This window comes from Artemia sp. Qi Xiang Cuo, chromosome 7, assembly GCF_049724085.1.
Source record: "Artemia sp. Qi Xiang Cuo chromosome 7, ASM4972408v1, whole genome shotgun sequence".
NCBI lineage: Eukaryota > Metazoa > Arthropoda > Branchiopoda > Anostraca > Artemiidae > Artemia > Artemia sp. Qi Xiang Cuo.
The window spans coordinates 70,785,252-70,812,627 of record NC_142800.1 but is presented as its reverse complement, the minus strand read 5'-3'; positions in this window follow the sequence as shown (position 1 = coordinate 70,812,627).

Genomic DNA, 27,376 nt, shown 5'->3' with positions numbered 1-27,376 from the left:
ATAAATAAACATGATTTTATCTAAATAACGAATAAAATCCAATGTATTTTTAAAATTGCTACATATTGAAATTAAAATACGAATCGTTCTTATTAATAGTTCAGCCAATGCAGCGTTTATCGGGCTGTGACTATGATAAAGTGTTGTATTATATTTCAATAGAACCTTTTGTACATGTGGATTAACAAATTCACTGCCACGATCCGATTGAATTTTTCTATATGAATCCTGTTCTAGAATACTTTCAATGGCCTGAGCAACTTCAACACCTCTCTTTGACCGCAATGGAATGGCATAGGCATAGCGACTAAAGATACTGATTGCAAGTAGAATATATTTGTAGGGCGCATTGTGACGCTGTTGAAGTGCATCTAGAGTTAAAAGATCCGTTTGCATTATATGCAGAGGGAAAAAGGCTTTAGTTTGCTTGTGTTTCATGAGTCGTTATTAACTTTAGCATAAAGAGCGAGATGTTGACGAGAGGGAAACCCCCTGTATATACGTAATAATTTCTGTTCCTTTTAAGCTTTATTGTTGCTGCTTACTTTCAGTTAAAAAATAATTTTTTTTATAGTTTAATTTCAGGTGGTTTTTGAAATAGTGCAAAGTAATCCGGCTCCTCCTCCACGGAAAAATTCCCCCCTCCCACATATAGATCCTCTAGACAATTCAATCCTGGTGAAAAATATACCTCGGACAATTGCCCTTAACATCTCCATCCTTAAAATTTACTCGACAAAGGGAAAGTAAGACAATAAAAAGAATTTCGCATAGGAATTTTGGCAAATTTCCCCAGTATAAAATTTCCTCAGAAAATTTTCCCCCTCCCCCCTCGGAAAATCCTCTCCTCATGTAAAATTTTCCCTGTGGAAAATCCCCAGAGCAGAAAATTCACCACCCCTCCCTCACCCGAAAAATGTATGCCAACTTCGCAATAAAAAATATTATACGTAAACAATCGGCAAATTTTATAACTTAAAGATGCATCCCCAGGGGATATGGGGGCCATATTCCCTCCATGGTTAGGGCATTATATCTCATAATTTTGATCAAACGATTTAGGGAAAAAGGGGCGGTGAATGTCAGGGGGAGGGCTAATTGCACTCCAATCTTTTTGGTCACTTTGAAAGGGCACTGGAAATTTTAATTTCAATCAGAATAAGTCCCTTTCCAATAACATAGGTCTATTGGCTCGATACAATAACCCCTTGGGAAAGAAAACAAAAAATAACAACAAATAGACACATATCTGTGATTTTTCTTCTTGCAAAAAAAAATACAAAATTTCACATTTTTGCAGAAGGGAGCTTGGAACTACTACAACAGGGTTCTCAGATGCACAGAACGTGATAATATGATTTTCATTAAGATATCTTGACTTTTCAGGGGTGTTTTCTCCCCCCTTTTTAGATATCAGGCAAATTTTCTGAGGCTCGTAGCTTTTGATGGGTAACACTAACTATCAACATAATAAGCCGATTCTTTTGATAGAACTATTGACACAAGAATTCTGATTTTTTTTGTTTCGGTAAAAATTAAGCAGCGTTGCTCCTTACTTACAGTTCGTTACCGCAAACTATTTGATTCAAGTTTAAATTAGACAAAAATCTATGAATAAGCCTTGCAATTTGTACTTAGCATTAGAAGCTTACAAAATAAGTCTCTGTAGTTAATTTGTAACGAAATTCATGATGTTTTAACATTTATTCCATGACGTTTCAAGGAAAATTTCCATATTTCTTCGGATTCCGATTTGATCGTCGATTTATTAAAACTAAATTTTGTTGGATGGATGCTAGACTGAGTATTAACTTAGTTGCATCTTTCTTCTGCATTTATTTTTTGGGGTCATTGTCATTTTTTGCAATATAGACAAATTGTTCAAGTTTGTACACTTCTTTTTGTTTGTGCTTTTATGACCTGCGCAAGCTACTTTTTTGCGATCGTAAGAACTTTTGATATTATGGAACAACATTTTAAAATGATTTATTTCGGTTTACGAGTGTTGAACAATTATCCTATTTTCATCATTTGTGTTAGTTGAATAAAAGCTTAATAAAGGTATGCTTCATCAAAAACTGTTGTAATTTGTTTTAGTAAATCTGATGTGCATGTGTAATGTATCGTATGTCATAATTAGGTAAATCGTTCTATGGTAAAAATTTATAGTTTTCTCAGTTTTTTTTTCATAGTGCTACTTTTTTTTTAATTGTGTTAGAAGATTTTCATCAGATTTCTAGTGGATAGGTAATCTATTAAAATTGAATTTTTGTAGGTTGAATGCAAAATTGTTTTCTCAGTTTCGATAATCCAACTTTCTTTTGCATTTTTTCTTTTTTTTGCGCGCGCAATTTTTTGTGTTGCAGATCCATTTTTCAAGATTCTGCTCTAGGTATTATCTATGTTTTTAATAAATATAAGCCCTTTTTCTTAGTTCATATCAGATTTGTTTTCATTCTTTTAGAAACCATACATTTTAAGTGACTTGTTTAAGTTCACGGGGTCCAACTATAGCACTGGTTTTTGAAATGAGTTGTGCTTCACAATGGGATGCTTCACAAAAAGCTGTAGTAAAGTTTTTCTTAATCAGTCTTATGTGCTGGTACACCCTCCAGAGGAGATAGGCAGACCTTACTGTCAATATGATCTTATTCCTATAAATAAAAACCTGATTCCATATCATCATGTGGTGAAAGCTATTTTTTCAAAACAAATTTAAAAAAATAACCCTAATCAGAGACAAATTTATACAAATGAATATGTCCTTGGTAAGAGAGGTGGAGCAGCTTCATGTATTCCATCCCTGGACTTTAAACTTTTATATTCTCCTTCCATTGGGGTCCTTTATTTTGTCTGCTAAACTGTGTACCATCCACCTTGCCCTAGATCTTTTATAGATTATTGTTTGGAGTCTGAAAGTATTCTCTCTTTAACTGACTCCCAATCTGCAATACATTTGCTCTCAAGCTTAGACAGAATTATTGATGATAAGGGCACACTTCTTGTGTGCGATCACACAAAAAGTGTGATTTTTGCATCTTGACCAAGTCCCCTCCCCTCCTTTTCGATAGATTAAAATTTTGTTGTTCTATTAAATCAAAGTTGGACAATGATCGATGAGGTCGTTGATTATAGATCAACATGATTTTATCTAAATCCTGAATAAAAGCCAGTGTATTTTTCAATGTACAATATCTTGAAATTAAAAGTCGAATATTTCTTATCAATCGTTCGGCCAATGCAGCCTTTATAGGACTATGACTATGATAGAGCAGCGTATTATATTTCACTAGTACTTTTGCACTATGAGGATTAACAAAATCACTACCACAATCCGTTTGAATTTTTTTTACATAAATCCCGTTCGATAATACTTTCAATGGACAGAGAAACATTAAAGCTTACCTTTGATTGTAACAGAATCGCAAATACATAATTACTAAAAACACTGATTCCAAGTAGGATGTAATTTTAATGTATATTGTGGCGTCGTTGAATCTCATCTAGAGTCAGGAGATCTGCTTGCATTATATGCAATGGGAAAAAGGCTTTAGTTTTTCGATAATGACTAGCACGAAGTCTATGATTTCTATGCAGAGTGTAACTTGATTCATTTTGTAGATAGTCTTGTACACTTTTAGTGTGAACACCAGTGACTTTGGAAAGAGTGATGGGGGAACTTAAACTATCCGCCTCACCAATATTTTAATAAACATCTTTCAGAACTTCAAACATTTTGAACGTAAACACGTAGTGTAACGTCCACTACCCTTTTGTATACTAGTTGTGGTCGGAGATGGGGATAATGGTGACATGATACGTTTTCGCTTTTTCCTCGCCACCATAGTCAAGTTTCCACTAGGTGTGCTAGTATTTTCCAAGATTGATTTAAAATCTTCTTCTTCTTCATGTTCATATTTTAATGGTGTTGTGGTTGTTGATGATGTTGGTGTAAGTTCATTTATTTTTTTTTAGAATTTGTCCATTGCTAATAAGACTTTTTGGGAAGTTTGATGTGTTTAGAAAGTTGTATAGATGAGCGTCAAATGATAATAGTCCTTTACAATTTGTAACCATGTCATAGATTAAATCAAGTAGATTCTAGCTCTTGCCCTGAATTATAATCCCTTTCCCATCACCATCAACTTGAATATTATCTTGATCACTTTCCAAGAGATAAACTAGGAGTCGTGTTCGTTGTTCAACAAAATTTTTGGGCCATATATTTCCAAATTTAAAAACAAATTAAAACAAATACACCTTCTTTAATTTTGTTCCAGCAGCAGAAGAATCCTGAGGAGATGGTTCTTTTTTGTGATCAATACTACTGTCCTTTGCACGATAGGGCTTATGTTTATCCACTCGGCGAAGTGCATCTTGAAGTAAAAGCAGTTTTTTATCATCCTCAATATTTTCATTGTCAATGAATTTACTCAGATTTTTCTCAAAGTGCTCGACGGGTGAGACAGCGAGTGCTATTGGAGTCAATTTATATGGTTTTGCCATTCTCTAGAGAAAACTGTTTACATGTCCTGCAATTATCGGCAGTAAAAGTGTGAAAAAGCTACCGCCCGCCTGAAGAAGTCGTTTTTTTTAAATTCTTTCCTTTCTTCTTAGAGGCCAATGTTCGTACAATGGAATGATGTTACTTTTCCCGTTGTTTAACTACTACTGATACTTGAGAATTGCCATCAATCAAATTTAAACAAAACTCATATATTATGTCAGTGAAATCATAGCCAAAAACGTGCTTGAGTATGGCTATCTTAAGCGGGGTTTTTGAAGTACCTGGAAATTACAATAGATGCCTATTTTCATATAGTTTCTTCAGTATCTTGATTCGGACTATTAGGTCTGTCTAGCGTTCACGGTGAAATATACTGTAATATCTCCGATAAAAATATATGTGACCAAACGAAAATTCTCATGTATATTTCGATTCTATCGTGCCTTGATGTTAACGTGGGGTTCATTAGTTTCCTGATTGTACGATGAGAGTAGAACTTTAGGGACACCTGGGTATATCTGTTTATTGAGAGCTATTAGCGAGCTAGAATCACGAACAACTCTGTAGATGATATAGTAGGTGCAGTTCAATGCAAGTGTTCGCATACATTTGCTCTGATGAAAGAGATTGTGTAGAACCAGAGTAACGGAAATCTGTTCATGATAAGAGCGAACAGTGAACAGTTGTAGCATTTCCTGGGACCACTGTTCAATAGATTCAGCCAGATCGTCAATTATCAGCCAAGATTTTGGTTCAATAATGCTGAAAACATCAAGTCCCTATATGAATTGTATCTGCACCAACCCCGTCGTGGCAATTGCTTTTATTTTATCGTATGACTCCTGCCAAATACTGTAACAATAGTAGATTTTTTTCGGCTTTTCCACAAACATTTTATCGCAATTTTTAATTATTTTAGTTAAGAGTGTTGTTTCTCCTGACATTGACGGCCCAAACAGAAACGATCTGAATGGTGTTTTAAATTGATACACGTTTCCTTCAACAGTTCACCCGTACAACTAACTGTAGACTATAGATGTCTAATGACTAAATAAGTTCCCTATTACAAGTCCGTTCAAGAATAATAATGAGAAGAAGACGAATAAAGAATCATATTTTCTTTTACTATACACACATAAATAATAACAACCCTTAAAAAATGCTACATTGAAAAAAGCACATTAAACATGAAAACACATACACTTTTTTTTAAATTTATTTATAATAAAAAATACAACATTTACATAGGCACTAGAAAAAACACTTAAATAAATACACTTTTTTTTGTTTATTTACTTATATAAAACAAAGTTTATTAGAATAGGCAAACACTTATAATAATATCACTTTTATTTACAGCATTTTAAATGGGGTCACCCCGGGGGGCGGCAGCTGCGGCTGCCGTGGGGTCTGCTGTGGCGGGCTGGGGAGCGCCGCGGGAAGCGCCACGGGCCGGGATGTGGGGGGCCCGCTGTGGCGGGCCGGGGCCAGGGAATTAAATAGTGGAAATTGATCTGCCTTGCACACACACACATACATTGAAAATTGTTTGTGATAAAAAAAAAAAGAATTTAAAAACACACCTTACCCCAAAAAAACCTCCCACCCAATTTATAATTTTTTTTAATGAATTTAAGTTAATTTTTCTAGACCGAGTTGTTTTCTTTACTCTACACAATCAACTCGGGCTGAAATTAAATAATTTCCGTATGGTAGTACCTTCACACCATCCTCAAGTACATAGACTTTGTCTGATATGGCCGACATGGCCTTTTTCTCAACTCTAACTGTGTAGTTTTTAAATTGTAAAGAGCGAATCGCCATGACTTTCGCTCTTGGGACTAAACTACGTTCCACACAGTTTTTATACACACTGATGTCGAAATCATGTTTTACAAAGTGTTTAGGTACACCCTTGCAAAGATGTTTGATATCCTTGCTGTGCGTTTTCGCACAGTATACTTTCGGACCAGGAAACACACCACTGGATTTCAGATCTCTACCCGTTTCAGATTTTAACATTGAGAATTGACTTGGGGCCTGGCATTTCACTAACTCTGGGTAGCGGGATTCATCCCAATTAGTTTAGTCCATTCGTGAGCTAATGTGCTCGCCATTTTCAAAATCATTCAATAGATTTTCAGTTTTGACTTTTAAAAGGAGTGAATCAGTGTCCCCATAATACATTTGAACTTGTCCCTCAATCGGCCACTGTACCTTGCATACATTATAATAAAATGACAACATGAGTTTTTTAGATATTTCAGTTATTGCACTCCCGCCTCTTTTCTTACGTTTCTTTTCTTACGTTGTAGGAGCACCATATCAGAGTCTATGATTGTGAACGATGTGAAGTTTGGATCCGCAATTATTCGAGCACAATCTTTAGGATTGGCTACAATGTCAAATCGACTTCTGTGTCGTACGCTCTCGAACATTTTTCCGAAAGTTGAGTTCAACATGAGTTTAAAGAATTCCTTTTCAACTTTACTGTTTGCTTTTGAACGCTTACTCACAAAGGTGTCAACAAAATTATTCATGTAAGGCTTTGGATTAACTTGGAGGGCTCTATGAATATTTGTAACTTTGAAACCATTGGACACCATCCATTTCAATAGCACATGATAAACGACGATATTCTGTTTCGGGTGGAGGTCGGAAATTAGTTTTTGTTTTAAAGGAACCCAGTGCATACTCCCATCCTCTACTAAAGATAAATTGTAGGGGCTCAGAGAGTCCCTACCCACCAGTCTATTTATGCACGGAATAACAAAATCTTTTACCGAGTCATGGATTTCCATGGGTATTTCACTGTCAATTTCAAAAAACCATCCCTGTGCCCCATTCTCCTCAACACTGGCAATGTCGGGGAAATTCGAAGCACACGGATTGTCAAGCCATTTATAATTGCCACACGGCAAACAGTAGTGAGACATTGCCGATGGGTAAAGAGAATTCATATCCAAAAAACTGCGTCCGACTTTTCATCGGTGTGCTGCCCAGTCGGATCAGTTTTCATGATACAATCCCCGTGAAAAACATACCCAACCCTCATTGATCTCACTACAAACAGATGCTGATCCACATCGGCGATCAGACCTATTTCTTCTTTGCTGATTTTAAGTATCAAGTCCATCACCAGATGAGGAGTGGAAAATAATAACCTAAATCCAACCCAAATTCCCCATAGATTTTATCCGTATTTTTGCACACAATGTCCTGAAGAGCGAGTACGTCACTGGCTAAGTATAGTTTACAATAGTCCCAGCTATTTTTACACTCGTCCTTTGCCAAAACCCTCTTAGCAAAATCGTAGTCACTAGTGGTGCACTCACTCTCAGTAAGAGAATTGTAAAAAGCTTCAATGGGCGGTAGTGACACCTCATCTAGCCTCGAGCCAGATTTGTAATAATCATGTGGATATATACCCTTACACGTTAATAAATCATAGATTTCATCATCGGTGCAGCGCTGTTTGAGGAGAGGGAATCTATCAAAATTATCTCTTTTCTGTACCTGAATCAATTGACTTAAAGATTTGGGGAAGAAGCTGAAAGAGTCTTAAAAACGGATTTTATTCAGGCATATGTTAACCTTGTCAACTGTTTTCCACATGAATTCTAGCAGCAGTAGCTTCTCCGATGATTTGGGTGTGATATTATATGAAAAAGAACCATCTATCCATGCGTCATCTATAACTCCACCCTTGAAAATGTGGGCCAACATCGGTAGAACAAATTTTAAGTCATAAGTGGAATTGTGTATAAAAACAGGTACGAAATATTGCTGTCTAACGTTTAAATTGCACGACTGATGTGCTACCCCCCCAAAGTTACTCACCCCGATGTAATTTCCTGCCACAAATGATCATGGTCGATCACCTTCCTCCTCCCCCCCATTCCCAATACCATCCTCAAATTCTCCCTTGCAAATCCAACATATTTTACGATTTTTAATGACCGTTCTGTTATCTGGTGAAAGGACCAGAGGATAGTTTGTATAGAGAAGGTGCGAAATTGCAACGTTCGCTGTTTTGAGTAGACTGAGCAATGCCGAGTGCATGCAGACTTCCCCGTCACCCAATATCTCAACTACATTCAACACTTGCATAGTATTATTGGAATCTCGTTGCGCGTGAGCGTAAGAGACCCCTATGGCTTCATGTATTTTAACACGATTTGAATTTGACGGATCGTACACGTCTGTCAGTTTCGCTTCGCAGTCCAAAGCGATCTAATTGCTTTGCAGGAGCGTGTTTTGGAAATTTTTAAAACGTAAGATCGCTCTATCTCCGCTTACCGTCTCCACAGCCTGGTATCCATGACGCTTGTAGTGTTTCATGTGATTCTTTAACTTTAAGTCTGAGCGAAATCTTAAGAGGAATGTCGGACGGTAATAACATACATCATCCCCATTTTTACCCCCTCTTGGAACCCTACTAATATCGGCAATTGGTTTGAAATGTTAAATTGCATCGGAATTCGTGGCTGCCGTTTGCGGAAGCCAAGCCCAATGATTAACTGATTCAATTTATGAAGCTTGAACTGGAAATAATACGCCCTTCTTATCGGAATGGTGGCCCTCCTCAAATTTTATTTCATACTGTAAAACCGTGACACCAGTCTTGAAATGTGCATTAGCCTGCTCGAAAATATCTATTCCTTTTAGTGTCACGGGAAATTGACCATTTAAACAATTAAAATCTACTTTGGGGAACTTTGAACCCTCCCTACCACTAACTGCCATTTCATCCAACTTTTTGTTAGATGCATCTATTTGAAGAAGTCTGTATACGGCAATTAAAATGCATACTTGAAACACTGTAGCCTCGTATCGAAACAGATTCGTTGTATCCCCCTACATCCCTCTAAATCTGAATGATATTTTAAAACTATACCCCTCTCCCTATGCCCACCTCTTAAAATAAAATCCTTTTTAAATCTACAAATATTAACATTTAAACTTTCAATAAATAAAACCACCGATCCACTACCCCCCTTGTTATAATTTTCCCACTTACTTTGAATACTATTACCCCAATTTAGAAAAACCTCCCCATAATTTGATAAATGCAGGCGAATTGCCAGCATCTCTTTGTGCAAGTATTTTGAATACATCTCACTCGCATTTCCACTTACAAAAAATATTTTTAGTGCTATTGAAGCTTTTCAACTGACCCCCACCCCCACACCCCCAACTGTTGTTCAAGAATGGCTCGAATCTTATTAGTATATTAATGTGTAATGGCCGAGGGTTCTGTTATTATATCCCCCGACACAAGAGAGTTAAAGGGGTCACCGAATTTGGCGCTGTAGACCTTTGTGTGGTGCAAGGCAGAGTTGGAAAGAAAAAAATCTGGAAGAGGGGATATTTGTGTTGTTGCTGTATCGTTACTACTACTACTACCACTAGGTGTATCATTAAGCGGAATGGGGGGGGGTGACAGAATTGTCAATAGCACCACCCCCAGTCTGTTCAATTGCAATGGATGGAGATGGCATGAAGTCCCCTAGGCCTGTTAGTATGTATTCCAGGCTGCTTGGGGATAGCTGATCAAGTCAGCCGGTATTATCCTGTGACGTAATTTCTTTATGATGACCAGGTTAATATTCACAACTAACATCGCCTAAGTGTTCACGCATAAATCAATCTGCCCTTTCCAGTTCCCCTATCTTTTCAATGTCACTTCCTACATCATATAGGCTGCCCATGTCTCCAAAATAATCGTTGAGAAACCCCCTGTGCCACTCCATTTGTCTAGAACTAATGTCGGTTCATCTCTAAACTCCATTGGTGATGCTAGAATTGGTTCAGGTCCAGTAAATGTTGATGTTTCATGACCCAACGAAGATGGCGCTGCTATTTCATTAATCTATAGAAAAAATGTTTATTTTCTCTGTAAAATAACCATTATTTCATAAAGTTGAAAAATCATGTTCATTTCTAGTCGTATGTTTACCAGGATATTGAATAAGTACCATTTTCCACCTCATCCTCAAAACCCAATTCCTCTTAGCATTATTTTAACTAAATACTTACCCTACATCCCCAACCCACAGAAAGTTCAGAAAGATGTAATAGCCTTATTTATGTTGAAGCGTTTCTTAGTCGTATGTTTACCTGGATATTTAATAAGTGCCATTTTCCACCCCACCCACAAAACTCAATTCCTCTTAGCATTTTTTTTCCTAAATACTTACCCCAAATCCCCAACCCACAGAAAGTTCAGGGAGATGTAATATCCTATTTATATTGAAGCGTTTCTTAGTCGTATGTTTACCCGGATATTTAATAAGTACCATTTTTGCACACCACCCACAAAAATCAATTCCTCCTAGAATTATTTAAACTAAATACTTGGCTCCATCCCCCTCCCACAGAAAGTTCAGAAAGATGCAATATCCAATTTATACTGAAGCATTTTTCCAGTCGTATGTTTACCTGGATATTTAATAAGTACCATTTTCCACCCCACCCACAAAACTCAATTCCTCTTAGCATTATTTAAACTAAATAGTTACCCCCGCCCCAAAAAGTTCAGAAAGACACAATACCCTATTTACCCTGAAGCATTTTTTTTAGTCGTATGTTTACCAGGATATTTATTAAGTACCATTTTTCACCCCACCCACAAAACTGAATTCCTCCTAGCATTTTTTAAGTAAATAATCAGGTACAGTGTAGAGGTAAAATACTTACATTTCCAAATTCAGACTGCACTTGTATGCCTGAAGCCCCTGGCAAAGCATGAAGGGGGGTCCCCTCACGATCTTGAGTAGACAAGACCGATGCATTGTGAGAAAGCATCCATTCCCTCTTGAATTTTCTGCCAGGTTGCATAGAGGTTTGTGCATAGCTGACACTGGCATGAGAGGGTCCTGGCTGGTCCAGAGAACTTGTAATGGAGCTAGCATATCTGATTATGGATGGCCTTGCAGCTTGCATCGATGTGGTATCGTTCCATCTTGGTCTCTTTTCGGGGGGGAGTTATTGTATGAATCTTCCTCTTCCTTAAAAAAAGAAGAGAAATTTAGCATGGAAGTAATGAGTCCTGTTTTACAGATAAAGTGTGCTCTAAAGATAATCCTGTTATTTGCAGTGCTTTAGAAATATTTAAAAAAGCTTCTAAAATAAAATTTTTGGGGAAGGGGATTTCAAAAACATCTTCCCATAATATAATTTATCCTCTAAAGTTTATTCCGATGTTTGTAGCACTCTATGTCTTAGCGCTTTAGAAATCTTTAAAAAAGCTTCTAAAGTAAAGTTTCGGAAAATTTTGAGTTTAGGGGGAAGGGGGATTTCAAAAACATCTTCCCATAATATAATTTATCCTCTAAAGTTGATTCCGATGTTTGTAGCACTCTATGTCTTAACGCTTTAGAAATCTTTAAAAAAAGGCTCTAAAGTAAAATTTTGGAAAATTTTGAGTTTGGGGGGAAGGGGGATTTCAAAACATCTTCCCGTGATATAATTTATCCTTTAAAGTTGATTCCGATGTTTGTAGCACTCTATGTCTTAGCGCTTTAGGAATATTTAAAAAAGAATCTAAAGTAAAATTTTTGAAAATTTTGAGTTTGGGGGGAAGGGGGATTCAAAAACATCTTCCCTTAACATAATTTGTCCTCTAAAGTTGATTCTGATGTTTGTAGCGCTCTATGTCTTAGCGCTTTAGAAATATTTAAAAAAGCTTATAAAGTAAAATTTTGGAAAATTTTGAGTTTGGGGGGAAGGGGGATTTCAAAAACATCTTCCCATGACATAAATTACCCCCTAAAGTCAATTCTGAGTTTAGTGTAGTATTCTTTAATTAACGATTTTAATATCAATTTGTTAGTATATTATATCGCTAGACCCTATTTTAAATTGACAACATTGTTCAAACATCACTTATGCATCGCATTTCAAAGGCTTTACTCACCTTTAATGTGACCATAAAAAGAATCTACATAAAAAGAATCACACACACACACACACACACACACACACACACAAACAGACACACACACAAAAACAGACACTCAAACACAAACACACACACGCACACACACACACAACAAAATAGTGAAAATCATTACATCGTTATTGAATTTGCAATATTCATTATACTATCTCAATGAATTATCGAGTAGACAGAAAAATAAACAGCGCATGCAGCGCTCACACACAGTCAATGTGGCATCGTTCCATCTTGGTCCCTATCAATTCTGATTTTCTGGCTAGAATTACACAAAACCCGTCTTAATCACCAAGCTTTTGTTTTCAGATACGACACGTGCGAAGTTTTACTTCCAAAAGGGACCCTTTCTGTAATTATAAACAGATGTTTATATTTAAACAGATAATGAAAACGCATTTTAATAGAATGAATGAGGAAACTGACATTTTGAACGAAATAACTATTTATAAAGAATTAAGCTCGTAAACAGAGCAGGGGGGGGGGTTATTTACATAATAAAAAAAGAGCGTACTTTGCTTTTTCGAGCGAGTATACTCATACTATTGTAGGGTCTTTATTGTTGGAGGGGAGAGAGGCTATGTCCCCCTGAAATTTGAATTTACTAGTGGGATGGTAAAATGGTTTTATTTGGAAATAAATTAAGAAATTTAGTAAACTGTACTCACATTGTAAATTGATGTACCCATTGCTTCAAAGTTAATAATATCTAATGTTTTACCTATGATATATCAAATTATTATGAAAATTAAATTGTAAGGTATGAGCATTTTATACAAAATCTCAAGGACGAATAAAAAATCAGTCCTTTTATTTGTAACCAATCACCAGTCGAGTTATCGTATATTGAGCAACCTCCGATGTCTCTTATTGGACCCCTAAAAAACGGATGTTGCCTCAGAAAACAGTCTGGTTTAGTTATATAATTTCGACTATACTCCCAAAACATGTTGAACCAATTCACATGTTACCAGCTTTTTTAAAAAAACAGTCTAATTGTCTTGTATAACCTTGACTATAGTTTCGAAACATGCTTGCCCACTTTAGACCTTGCCAGCTTTTTTTGCAATGTCCATGTGTAACTGTAGTGTCTCAGGCGTGGGTTTTCTTGTCCCTTTTCGTGTCCCTTTTCAATCTATTAAACTTTTGAGCATATTCTTATGCAATTCTATGTACTATTAGGATTCCCTTAGTTTTAAAACATGCTTGGCCACTTTATAACTTGCCAGATTTTTTTTTTTAATGTCCATGTGTAACTGTAGTGTCTCAGACGTGGGTTTTCTTGTCCCTTTTCGTGTCCCTTTTCAATCTATTACACTTTTGAGCATATTCTTATGCAATTCCATGTACTATTAGGATTCCCTTAGTTTCAAAACATGCTTGGCCACTTTATACCTTGCCAGCTTTTTTTTGCAATGTCCATGTGTAACTGTAGTGTCTCAGACGTGGGTTTTCTTGTCCCTTTTCGTGTCCCTTTTCAATCTGTTGTACTATCACCACTGAGGAGGCACTATTTAAAAAAAGGTAATTTCGTTTTATAATTTGAATAAGAAGTGTCTAGAAACTCAAGAAAATTTCGAGATTCAGGGGGAGGGGTGGTATCCCTTCCCCCTGCATATGTTCCTTCTATCAGCTCCAAAAATTAGAAAGATAATAGCGAAATATGGGACAGTAGTCCTCTTCATATTTACTGTAACCCTAGGAATGCAATTAAAAACAATCAGAAATAAAAAAAAATGATCAAAGATCAAAACCAACAGAAACCAAGGCCTCGTTATCAGCCCCCTCCCCCCACTCTATACCTGAAAGTTTGAATTTTCCAGTGCTTCAGGATCAAATGCTCGAATACAAGGACAATTGGAATGGATAGAAAGTAATTTCACAATGCCTCAAGAATGGAATCGCATTTGCTTAAAACGATAAAAATGTCACTTCAAATGTTTTTAAAACGCAATCAATAGATAAAGCATTTTCCATGGGCGTCGTTTCGGAAGGGGGACAAGGGGGCAATTGCCCCTGCCCCTTGACTATCCACATATGGACCCCTCTTGACCCCCCCCCCATAAAAATGCCTGGAGCTACTCCCCTTGCATTTGCAATACCACTTTTTAGCAAAGTGGCTTTTTCTTGCGGGAGCTGTTTAATCTATTCCTATTTACAGTCTTTTCACTTATCGATAACACATCTGGTACTCTTAATAGGGAGTAATTATAGACCAGCAAGCATATACCAACGACAGAGACCAAATAGCTCAGTCATTTTGAGATCTTCGGTTTGTCTCGGTTTCTAACTGACTATGTTCATTCTACCACCAACCTCTTTGGGATGACCATCAAGGTCTCAAAAGTGATAGCCCTGAGCAGGTACTTAAGCCGTCGATAAAGGTATATCCTAGCATCCAGCTTGGAGGTGATAAATTAGAAGTGTCGAGGAATATACGACATACATTGGCAGCTCACTTACCTCCAACAATAACAACTCCAAAATCGTTTTAAGATGGCTAGCCTTCCATTTCTTTTCCATTATTATGTTATCATTAGTGCTTTCTATTATTACCGGTCAAGATTATCCTTTAATTCAAGAAACGGCATTTTAAAGACGTGTTTTTAGATCTCTGGTTTCCTTAGGAATTTTTAAGTTGTTTATTTCATCTACGTAAACTTCAAACCAGTAACATCTCCAAACAGTTGGCTGCATTTCCATTCCTTCTGTATATTAAATAAAAAATAACAAGTCTTTTTAACGGAAAGTAAGGAGCGACATTAAAACTTAAAACGAACAGAAATTATTCCGGATATGAAAGGGGATGTCCCCTCCTCAACGCCTCACTCTTTACGATAAAGTTTTACTGTGTCTCACAACTTTGTTTTTTAAAACAATAAAAAACTTTAGCGTAAAAAGCGAGGCGTTGAGGAGGGGACAGCCCCTTTCATATACGGAATAATTTCTGTTCGTTTTAAGTTTTAATGTCGTTCCTTACTTTCAGTTAAAAAAAACTTCTTTTTTTTATTTAATTTCTGAGCATTTATAAGTTAATGCAGCTTTTATTTTGGCTCACCATACATGAATAATTAAAACAAAACTTGCATATTAATTTTACTTTTTTTGGCTAAAGAGCTTTCTCGAAATTTTGTTCTGACGCAATTTACGAATTGACTTACGTAACGACGCTAAAGTTTGAAGTTTGTTTAAATAACAAACCCCTGAATCACAAAGGCCGTTTAATTAGAATAGATAGGTCTTTTGAAAGCACTAAAGAAAACTGTAGCGTAAAGAGCGAGGTATTGACTTGGGGGCGATCCTCCTCATATATGTTATAATATCTGTTCGTTTTAAGTTTTAATGTTGCTTCTTACTTTCAGTAATTCCGTAATTCAGTTAATTTAATTTCTGATCATTTTTTAAATTATAAGTAGAGGAGGGGGTACCAGCGCGGACAGGACATAATTTATGCATGTTTTATGGTTTTTGTCAGTGAGAATTTGAAAAACAGGAACTATGTCACATTTATTGATGTCAGCAGCAATTCTTGTCGCTTTTATGGTTTTCTCAGTGAGAATGAAAAAACAGGAATTTTCTCACATGGAAAAACATGAATTTTGTCACATTTATGGTTGTTTTCATGGATGGTGATGTGTGTTGTTCGATTTATTTGATGTTTTTCTCGGATGTCAACATCAAATTATGGATGTTTTATGGTTTTTGTCCGTGAGATTTTGAAAAACAGGGTGACAGGACCTCGTGGTTTATGGTTTTATAACTGAGAATTAAAAAAAAGGAATTTTATATCTTGGGAAAAAAGAAAATTTCTCACAGGTAAAAAAAAAAGCCCCGTGGTCCTGTCACGAGTAGCACATGTGAACTTGATTTACATAATCGCTAGGGGAAATTATTGATTCACGAAGGGGAGAATTAAGAAACATTAAGGCTTCTTTAATCTTAGGTCTGAGGGATAAACGTTCTTTAGGTCAGAGAGAAAAAATAATATTCTATTTTTAAATAGGGCTTCATTGATCTTTAGTGTCAGGAATTATAATTGACATCACTTGTTATCTTGGAATTATGCGGGAGTCTAAAGAGATAGAAATTCTATTTTTAAATACGGCTTCACGGAGCTTTAAGTCGGAGAGATAAATTGATATTCTAACGAAACCCTAATAGTTTAGCTAGGAAAATTTATGAGATGAAGAGATTAACGTACGAAAGGGTTTCATAGAAATTTGAAATGCGTTAGCGCAGAGATACCAAACAAAAGGAACACACATAAATTACTTTTATATTTTTGCAGAAACCTATCGTGAATAAATAATTCCCCTTAAAAACATCAAATTAATTTCTCCGTTCTTGACAGATCAATCAATCAATGACATCATCTGTCAGACTTTAACAATTTTCACCTAGAAATATTTCTCCAGGAATATATCCAAATCATTAATGTCTTTGCCTCGGGAACAGTTCTACTGGTCGAACTCCAAAGGATATTAATAACCAAAGGCCATGGAAACAATTAGGCAAGAAGCATCTTAGCGATGAATTGTTTTAGCGCGCGAAAAGGTTTCTTATTAATTTGAAATGCATTAGCGCAGAGATGCCAATAAAAAAGGAACACGCTGAATTTACGTTTAGGGATTATTTGGGCGAAACCGTTTTAGACAGGTTATGGAACTATTTCGGCGAAACAGATAGAGACATTTTAAAAGAAGATTTTTGAAGAGATTTTAGAAGAGAATTTAATGGTGAAACTCTGTGGTCGTTATAATACACAAGTTTCATTTGAAAAGTGTTGTGAGGTCCTCTAACCCAACCCCAAAGGGTTCCAATCCTCCAACCCCAACCCCGAAGGAAGGCCCCCGGGCTCACCGGGCCCCCCCGCGCCCACAGGGCCACCGGCGCCCCACAAGGCCCACCCAGACCCCCAAAGATCATCCCCGGGCCCCTCAAATGTCCATTGAGCTCCCACAGGACCATCTGGGGCCCAAACGCCCACCACCGGCCCCCAACTGCCTCTACAGACCCCCAAAGACCCTTTCTATGCCTCCCCGGCCCTTCCTCTACCCCACATGCCCTTCCCTGGCCCTACCCCCGCCGCAGGACCCCAGACGCGCTGCCGGGCTGTACCGGGGGCCCGGACCGTACCACCGGATGTGCCGCAGGGAGGCGCTGTAGGCTCGGAAAGAACTGCAAGTTTTACTGCTTGGAGGCACCGCAGGAACGTACCGCAGGATGCGCCACAGGGATGCACCGCAAAAAAAAAAGTAAATTAAAAAATAAAAATTTCGATCACAGAAGGGCACCCTCCCCCAAGGGCCCACCCAACACCCTCCTCAGACCCCGAAAGGTCCTCCCCTGGTCCTCAAAGGCCCCCGGGCACCCAAAGGACCACCCGGCCCTCAAGGGCCCCCGGATCCCCAAACACCCTCCCCGGGGCCCCCAAAGAGTCCCCTCTCCATTTTTTAATACTTTTTTATGGCTTTATTATATCTTTTCAGAACAAATTCCAGAACCTATTTTCCAGATCCACTTTTAAGAACAACTTCATATCAAGTTACTTGCTTAATGTCCCTCCTAAACCCATTTTCAAACTTGAAGTAATTATATTTTTCATCCACAACTATACTTTATAGATTTGTATACCTCAACACCAATAAATATTTTTCAAAAGTCATTTCAGAGCAAGTTACTTTCTTAATGTCACTCCTAAACCAATTTTTTAACATGAAGTACTTATCTTTTTAGATCACAACAATACCATAAAGCTTTTTGGATAACTCAACACAAAGAAACACAATTCAATGACCAATTCAGACCAAGTGACTTTCTTATTGACAATCCTAAGCCCAATTTCCAACTTGAAGTACTTATCTTTTTTACACTCAAATATACTCTACAGATTTTTGGATACCTCAACATCAAGAAATTCTTTTCAAAGAACATATCAGAGTAAGTTACTGTCACATTTTTCCTCCTAAATCCAATTTCCAACTTGAAACACTTATCATTTTAACTCACAACTATACTTTACAGCTTTTTGGATATCTCAACACCAAGAAATACTTTTCAAGGAACATTTTAGAGCAAGTTACTTTCCTAACTTCACTCCTAAACCCATTTTGCAACTTGAAGTACTAATCTTTTTCACCCTAAACTATACTTTACAGCTTTTTGGATACCTCAACACCAAGAAATACATTTCAATGACCTTTTCAGAGCAAGTTTCTTTCCAAATCTCCCTATTAAACCCATTTTCCAACTTGAAGTACATATCTTTTTCGACCGCAACTATACTCTACAGCTTTTTAGATACCTCAACACAAAGAAATACTTTTCAAGGACCATTTCAGAGCAAGTTATTTTCATAATGTTACTTCTAAGACCATTTTCCAACTTAAAGTACTTATCTTTTTCACCCCCAACTATAATTTACAGCTTTTTGGACACCTCAAAACCAATAAATACTTTTGAAAGACCATTTCAAAGCAAGTTACTTTCTTAATGTCACTCCTAAACCCATTTTGCAACTTAAAGTACTTATCTTTTTCACCCACAACCGTACCTTACAGCTTTTTGGATACCTCAACATCAAGAAATACTTTTCAAAGACCATTTCAGAGCAAGTTACTTTCTTAATTTCACTCCTAAACCCATTTTCAAACTTGAAGTACTTATCTTTTTCACCCTAAACTAGACTTAAAACCTGTTTGGATACATGAATTCCAAGGAATACTTTTCAAATACGATTTCATAGCAAGTTACTTTCTTAATGTCCCTCCTAAACCCATTTTGCAACTTGAAGTACCTATCTTTTTCACACAAAGCTATAATTTAAAGCTTTTGGTATACCTCAACACCAAGAATTAATTTTCAAAGACAATTTCAGAGCAAGTTACTTTCCTAATGACACTCCTAAACCCATTTTGCAACTTGAAGTACTTATGTTTTCCACCACCTTCTCAATGAAAAAGAAATTAGTTTGTAATCAGATCCATTTTTTGAAATAATATAGAAATTTTCAACTTCGGCTCAGATTTTTATCAAGGGGGTGAAAAAATTTCAAATAATGTTCCAAATTTTCTCAATAAAGTGAAGAAAAGTTTTTGATCTCTTCTGAATTTTACCAAAGAAAACGCTACAATTCTAATTCCTCCAGAACAAACAAAAATCTTCCAATTCAGTTCCTTATTTCACAAAGACATAAAGTAATTTTAAGTTCAATTCTAATTTTTCGGTGGTAGATAGAAAAAGTATTACCATATTTGTGAATATTTTCATTGAAGATGAAAAGTTCTTGTCCAATTTACAATTTTCTCTACGAAGTGAAGAAAAGTTCAAGTTCTCTTCAGAACCATACCAAAAAACACACTTTAATGCCAATTTTCTCCAGAGAAAACAAAAACCTTCTACTTAAGTTGTTAATTTCACAAAGACATAAAAAAATTTAAAGTTAATTTCTAAATTTTTTGATGGAAGATGGAAAAAGTAAGACCATACTTGTGAATATTGTCAAGGAAGATAAAAAGTTGTAGTTCAATTTTCAATTTCCTCACCGTAGCGAAGAAAAGTTCAAGTTCTCCTCTGAATTTTACTACAGAACACGAATCAAGTCTAATTTAACAAGTAGAAAATAAAAATCTTACACTTAAGTCCTTTATTTCACGATGACATAAAGAAACTTCGAGTTCAATTGTAAATTTTTCGGCAGAAGATTGAGAAAGTAATACCATACTTGTGAATATTTTCATGGAACATAAAAAGTTCTAGTTCAATTTAAAATTTCCTCAACGAAGTGAAGAAAAGTTCAAGTTTGCTTCTGAATTTTACTAAAGAACACAATACAATTCTAATTTCAACATAGAAAATAAAAATCTTCCACTTAAGTTATTTATTTCACAATGACTTACATAAATTTAAAGTTCATTTCTAAATTTTTTGGTCGAAGATATAAAAAGTAATACCATACGTGTGAATATTTTCATGGAAGATTAAAAGTTGTAGTTCAATTTAAAATTTTCTTAAAGAAGTGAAGAAAAGTTCAAGTTCTCTTCAGAACTTTATCAAAGAACACAATTCAATGCTAATTTCTCCAGACAAAATAAAAATCTTCCACTTAAGTTCTTATTTTCACAAAGAAATATAGAAATTTTAAGTTCAATTCTAATTTTTGGTGGAAGATAGAAAAAGTAATACCATACTTGTGAATATTTTCCCTGAAGATAAAAAATTATAGTTCAATTTACAGTTTCCTCAACGAAGTGAAGAAAAGGTCAAGTTCTCTTCTGAATTTTACTAAAGAACGCAATTCAATTCTAATTTCTCCAGAGAAAACAAAAATCTTCCAATTAAGTTCTGCATTTCACAAGGACATAAATAAATTTAAAGTTTAATTCTAATTTTTTCTGTGGAAGATAGAAAAAGTAATACTATACTTGTGAATATTTTACCGGGAGATAAAAAGTTCTAGTTCAACTTAAAATTTACTCAACAAAGTGAAGAAAAGTTCAAGTTCTCTTCTGAATTTTACTAAAGAACACAATTCAATTCTAATTTCACCAGCGAAAATAAAAATCTTCCAATTCTCCTCTATATTTCACAAGAACATAAAGGAATTTAAAGTTAAATTCTATATTTATCCGTGGAAAATAAAAAAAGTAATACAGCACTTGTGAATATTTTGACGAAAGATAAAAAGTTCTATTTAAATTAAAATTGTCTCGACATAGTAAAGAAAAGTTCAAGTTCTCTTCCAAACTTTACCAAAGATCACATTTCAACTCTAATTTCTCCAGAGAAAATGAAAATATTCTACTTTATTTTTAAGTTCCACGAAGAAATAGAGAAATTCAAAGTTATATTCTAAATTGTTAAACGAAAAATAGAAAATTTAATACAATGATTGTTGTTATTTTCCATGAAGATCAAAGATTAATTTTGTTTAAAATTTTTTTTAAATTTGGTTCTGATTTTTCTCGAATAAATAAAAAAATTAAAGTTCTGTTCAAAATTTTTAATAGAAGATATAATAAGTTATACATTGATTGTGAATATTCAACACGAAGATAATGAACTCCACCATAATTCAAAGTTTTCTCGATGAAGTGCAAAATGTTCAAGTTCTCCTCTCTATGTCTAAGTTTGATAAAGACAAGCTACTTTCTTGCGAAAACACACAAAATCTGAAAAAATGTTCAATGTTTCTATAGTACCGACGCAATTAGACTAAAAATTAAAATATTTATGAAGAGTTTCAACTAGCTATGGTTAAGTTTTATAAAGACAAGCTATTTTCTTGCGAAAACACGCAAACTCAGAAAACATGTTCAATGTTCCTCTAGTACCTATACAATTAGACTAAAAATGAAGATATTTATGCAAAGTTTCAACTAGCTATTCCTACCATTGCTAAGTACAAGCTATTCTCATGTGGAAATCCGCAAACTCAGACAAATTGTTCAGTGTACATGTAATACCTACGAAATAAGACTAAAAATGAATATGTTTATTTACAGTTATAACTAGCTAGTGATAATTTTGTCAAAGACAATCTATTTTCTTGTTAAACCTCACAAAATCAAAAAAATTTTCAAATGAGACTTTTTACATTCTCACTTGTATTTAAATTAAGATATTTATTAATATTTTCAACTAGCTCTGGTTCAGATTTATAAACAAAATATGTTATCCCACGAAAACACACAACATAATAAAATATAATTTCAATTTTCATGCAGTACCGCTGCTATTATGATGACATGAAGATATGTATGCAGATTTTCAACTATTTATAGTTAAGTTTGCTAAAAACAAGCAAATTGCTTGAGAAAACACACAAAAACACAAAAAATGTTCAATATTCCTCAACTACGTACGAAATTTGTATAAAATGAATTTATTTATTCAGAGTTTCAACTAGCTATGGATAAGTTTTCTAAAGACAAGCTATTTTCTTGTTAAAACAAAAACAAACAGAAAAAATTATAAATTTTACTTAATTAACTATGCAATTATACTATAAATTAAGTTATTTATGCACATTTGCAACTATTTATGCATAAGTTCTTTATAGAAAAACTATTTCCTTGCGAAAACATATAAAATCACAAAAAATTATCAATGTTCCCTTATTAAATACCCAAGGAGGTTTAAATAAAATATCTATATGTAGAGTTTCAACTAGCTCTTGATAATTTTGATGATGACAATCTCGTTTCTATCGAAAACAAACAAAATCAAAAAAATTTATCAACTTTCCTCTAGGACCTACACAATTAGTCTAAAAATAAAGATATTTATGCAAATTTTCAACGAGATCTGGCTAGATTTGCTAAAGACAAGATATTTTCTTGCGAAAACACACAAAATCAGAAAAAATTTTCAATGTTCTTTTAGTACATACTAAATTAGTCTGAAATGAAGATATTTATGCATAGTTTCAACTATCTATGACTAAGTTTCCTAAAGACAAGCTATTTTCTTTCGAAAAATTACACACTAAGATAAAAATTTCTATGCTAACGGTTTATATGTGAACTTAGGATTAAATGAAGATATTTTTTAAGGTCTTTTTCTATATATTTCATTGTTTTCTACATATAATCTCTTTTCTTGAGACAAAAAAAAACCTCATAAACAAATTATGTCTTTTTTCATCGCTTCACTAATAACTGCTTCTGAACGAAAGATTTGTGTAAAGAATATTATCTATCTCTGGATAAGTTTTCTAAATACAAGCTATTGTAGTGTAAAAACACATAAAATCAAAAAAAATATTATTAGGTTAGGTTAAGTTAGATTAGGTTAGGTTAGCCTACGTCCGCGCGCAGAGAGGTTAGGTTAGGGTGGATTAAGTTAGGTTAGTTTAAGATAGGTTAGGTTAGATTAAGTTAGGTTAGATTAAGTTAGGTTAGGATAGGTTCGATTAAGTTATGTTAGGCTAAGTTAGGTGCGCCTAGGTTCCCCTAAGTCCCCCCGCTCACATAGCCTAACCTAGCCTAACCAAACGAAGCCTAACCAAACTAAATATAAACTATCCTAACCTAACTTAACATAACCTAACATAATATAACCAAACTAAAATAAACCTAACCAAACTTAATCCAACCTAACCTAACCTAACCTATATGCGCGCGTACGTAGGCTAACCTAACCTAATCTAACTTAACCTAACCTAAACAATATTTTTTCTGATTTTGTGTGTTTTTGCAAGAAAATAGCTTGTCTTTAGCAAACTTAGACATAGCTAGTTGAAACTCTGATTAAATATCTTCATTTAAGCCTAAATACGTAGGTAATATATGAACATTGAACATTTTTTTCTGATTTTGTGTGTTTTCGCAAGAAAATATCTTGTCTTTAGCAAACTTAGCCATAGCTAGCAGAAAATCTGCATAAATATCTTCATTTCAGCCTAATTTCTTAGGTACTAAGTGAACATTGAACATTTTTTATGATTTTGTATGTTTTTGCAAAAAAATAGCTTGTCTTTAGAAAACTTAGTCATATATAGTTGAAACTCTGCATAAATATATTGATTTCATCCTAAGTCAGTATGTAATAAAAGAAACTCGAAAATTTTTTCTGATTTTGTGTTTTTTAGCAAGAAAACAGCTAGTCTTTAGCAAACTTAGACATAGCTAGTTGATACTGTGCATAAATATCTTAATTTTTAGCCTAATTGTGTAGGTACAAAAGGAACATTGAACATTTTTCTGATTTTGTGTGTATTCACAAGAAAATAGATTGTCTTTAGCAAACTTAGCCATAGCTAGTTGAAACTCTTCAGAGATAACTTAATTTTTAGCCTAATTGCGTAGGCACTAAAGCAACGTTGAACATTTTTTTGATTTTATGTGTTTTAGCACGAAAATAGCTTGTCTTTAGCAAACTTAGCCATAGCTAGTTGAAACTCTGCATAAATATCTTCATTTTTAGTCTAATTGTGTAGGTACTAAGGGAACAGTGATAATTTTTTATGATTTTGTGTTTTTTCACAAGAAAATAGACTGTCTTTAGAATACTTAGTCATAGCTAGCTAAAACTCTGCGTACATATCTTAATTTAAGAATAATTGCGTAGGAACTAAAGGAACATAGAATATTTTTTCTGATTTTGTGTGTTTTCTCACGAAAATTGCTTGTCTGTAGAAAACTTAAACATGAATAGTTGAAAATCTGAATACATATCTTCATTTCAGCCTAATTGCGTAGGTACTAGAGGAACATTTAACATTTTTTTCTGATTTTGTGTGTTTTCGTGAGAAAATAGCTTGTCTTTAGCAAACTTAGCCATAGCTAGTTGAAACTCTTCATACATATCTTCATTTAAATCTAATTATTTATGTACTTTATCACCTTTAAAAAATGTTTTGATTTTGTGTTTTCACAAGAAAAGAGCTTGTCTTTGAAAAAATTAGCCATATCTAGTTGAAACTATGCATAAAGATCCTCATATTTAGTCTAATTTAGTAGATACTAAATGAAAATTTAAAATTTTTTCTGATTATGAGGGTTTTCACTAGAGAGTAGATTGTTTTTAGCAATCGTAGCCATAGCTAGTTGAAAATCTGCATACATTTCTTCTTTTTTAGTATACTTGCATAGGTACAAAATGAACATTGAACATGTTTTCTGATTTTGCGTGTTTTCTCAAGAAAATAACTTGTCTTTAGAAAAATTAGACATAGCTAGTTTAAACTCTTTATAAATATCGTCATTTTTTGTATAATTGAGTAGGTACTAGAGGAACCTTGAACATTTTTTAAGATTTTGTGTTATCGCATAAAAATAACTTGTCTTTAGCAGACTTAGCCATAGATAGGAGAACTTGAACATTTGCACTTCTTCTAGAAAACTCTGAATTAAGGTGGAGTTCCTTATCTTCATGTTGAATATTCACAATCAATGTATAAATTTTTATATCTTCAATGAAAAATTTTAAACAGAAATTGAAATTTTTGATTTCTTTGATAAAAATCTGATCCAAATTTAAGAAAAATTATAAATAAAGTGAAACTTTGATCTTCATCTAAAATAATCATCATCAGAGTATTACTTTTTCTATTTTTCGTCTAAAAATTTACAATATAACTTTAAATTTCTTTATTTCTTCGTGGACCTTAAAACTGATTTGGAATATTTTTATTTTCTCTGGTGAAATTAAAATTTAATTGTGATCGTTGGTAAGGTTCAGAAGATTACTTGAGCTTTTCTTCACTATTTCGAGAAAATTTTAATTTAACTAGAAATTTTTATCTTTCGCGAAACTATTCACAAGTACTGTATCACTTTTTCTATTTTCCCCAGATAAATTTAGAATTGAACTTTAAATTTCTTTATGTTCATGTGAAACATAGAGGTGAAGTTGAAGATTTTTATTTTCGCTTGTGAAATTAGAATTTAAATGTGTTCTTTAGTAAAATTCAGATGAGAACTTGAACTTTTCTTCACTTCGTTGAGTAAATTTTAAGTTGAACTATAACTTTTTATCTCACGGTCAATTATTCACAAGTATAGTATTACTTTTTCTATCTTCCACCGAAAAACTTAGAATTGAACTTTAAATTTCTTTATGTCTTTGTGAAATATAGAACTTAAGTGGAAGATTTTTGTTTTCTCTGGAGAAATTAGAATTGAATTGTGTTCTTTAGTAAAATTCAGAAGAGAACTTGACCTTTTCTTCACTTCGTTAAGGAAATTGTAAATTGAATTGGAACTTTTTATCTTCCTTAAAAATATTAACAACTATGGTATTAATTTTTCTATCTTCCACCACAAATTAAAATTGAACTTTAAATTTCTGTATTTCATTGTGAAATTTAGAACTTAAGTGGAAGATTTTTATTTTCTCTGGAGAAATTATCATTGAATAGTGTTCTTTGGTAAAGTTCAGAAGAGAACTTGAACTTTTCTTCACTTCTTTAAGAAAATTTCAAATTGAAATAGAACTTTTAATCTTCCATGAAAATATTCACAAGTATGGTATTACTTTTTATATCTTCTACCGAAAAATATAGAAATGAACTTTACATTTTTTTATTTCATATTGAAATAAAGAAATTAAGTGGAAGATTTTTATTTTCTATGGTGAAATTAGAATTGAAGTGTGTTATTTAGTAAAATTCAGAAGAGAACTTGAACTTGTCTTCACTTCGTTGAGGATATTTTAAATTGAACTAGAACTTTTTATCTTCCATGAAAATATTCACAAGTATAGTATTTATTTTTGTATCTTCTGACGAAAAATTTATAATTGAACTCGAAGTTTCTTTTTATCATCGTGAAATAAAGGGCTTAAGTGGAAGATTTTTATTTTCTGTGGTGAAATTAGAAGTTAAGTGTGTTCTGTAGTAAAATTCAGAAGAGAACTTGAACTTTTATTCACTTTGTTGAGGAAATTGAAAATTGAACTAGAAATTTTTATCTTCCTTGAAAATATTCAAAAGTCTGGTCTTACTTTTTCAATCTTCCACTGACAAATGTATAAATTAACTTTAAATTTCTTTGTCATTTTGAAATTAACAACTTAAGTGGAAGATTTTGTTTTCTCTGGAGAAAATGATCATTAAAGTGTGTTTTTTGGTATGGTTCTGAAGATAACTTGAATTTTTCTTCACTTAGTTGAGAAAATTGTAAATTGGACAAGAACTTTTCATCCTCCATGAAAATATTCACAAGTTTTGTATTACTTTTTCTATCTACCACCAAAAAATTAGAATTGAACTTTAAATTTCTTTATGTGCTTGTGAAATAAAGAACTGAAGTGGAAGATTTTTGTTTTCTCTGGTGAAATTAGAATTGGAGCATGTTCTTTGGTAAAATTAAGAAGAGATCAAAAACTTTTCTTAACTTTGTTGAGAAAATTTGTAACATTATTTTAAATTTTTTCATCCCCTTGATAAAAATCTGAGCCGAAGGTTAAAATTT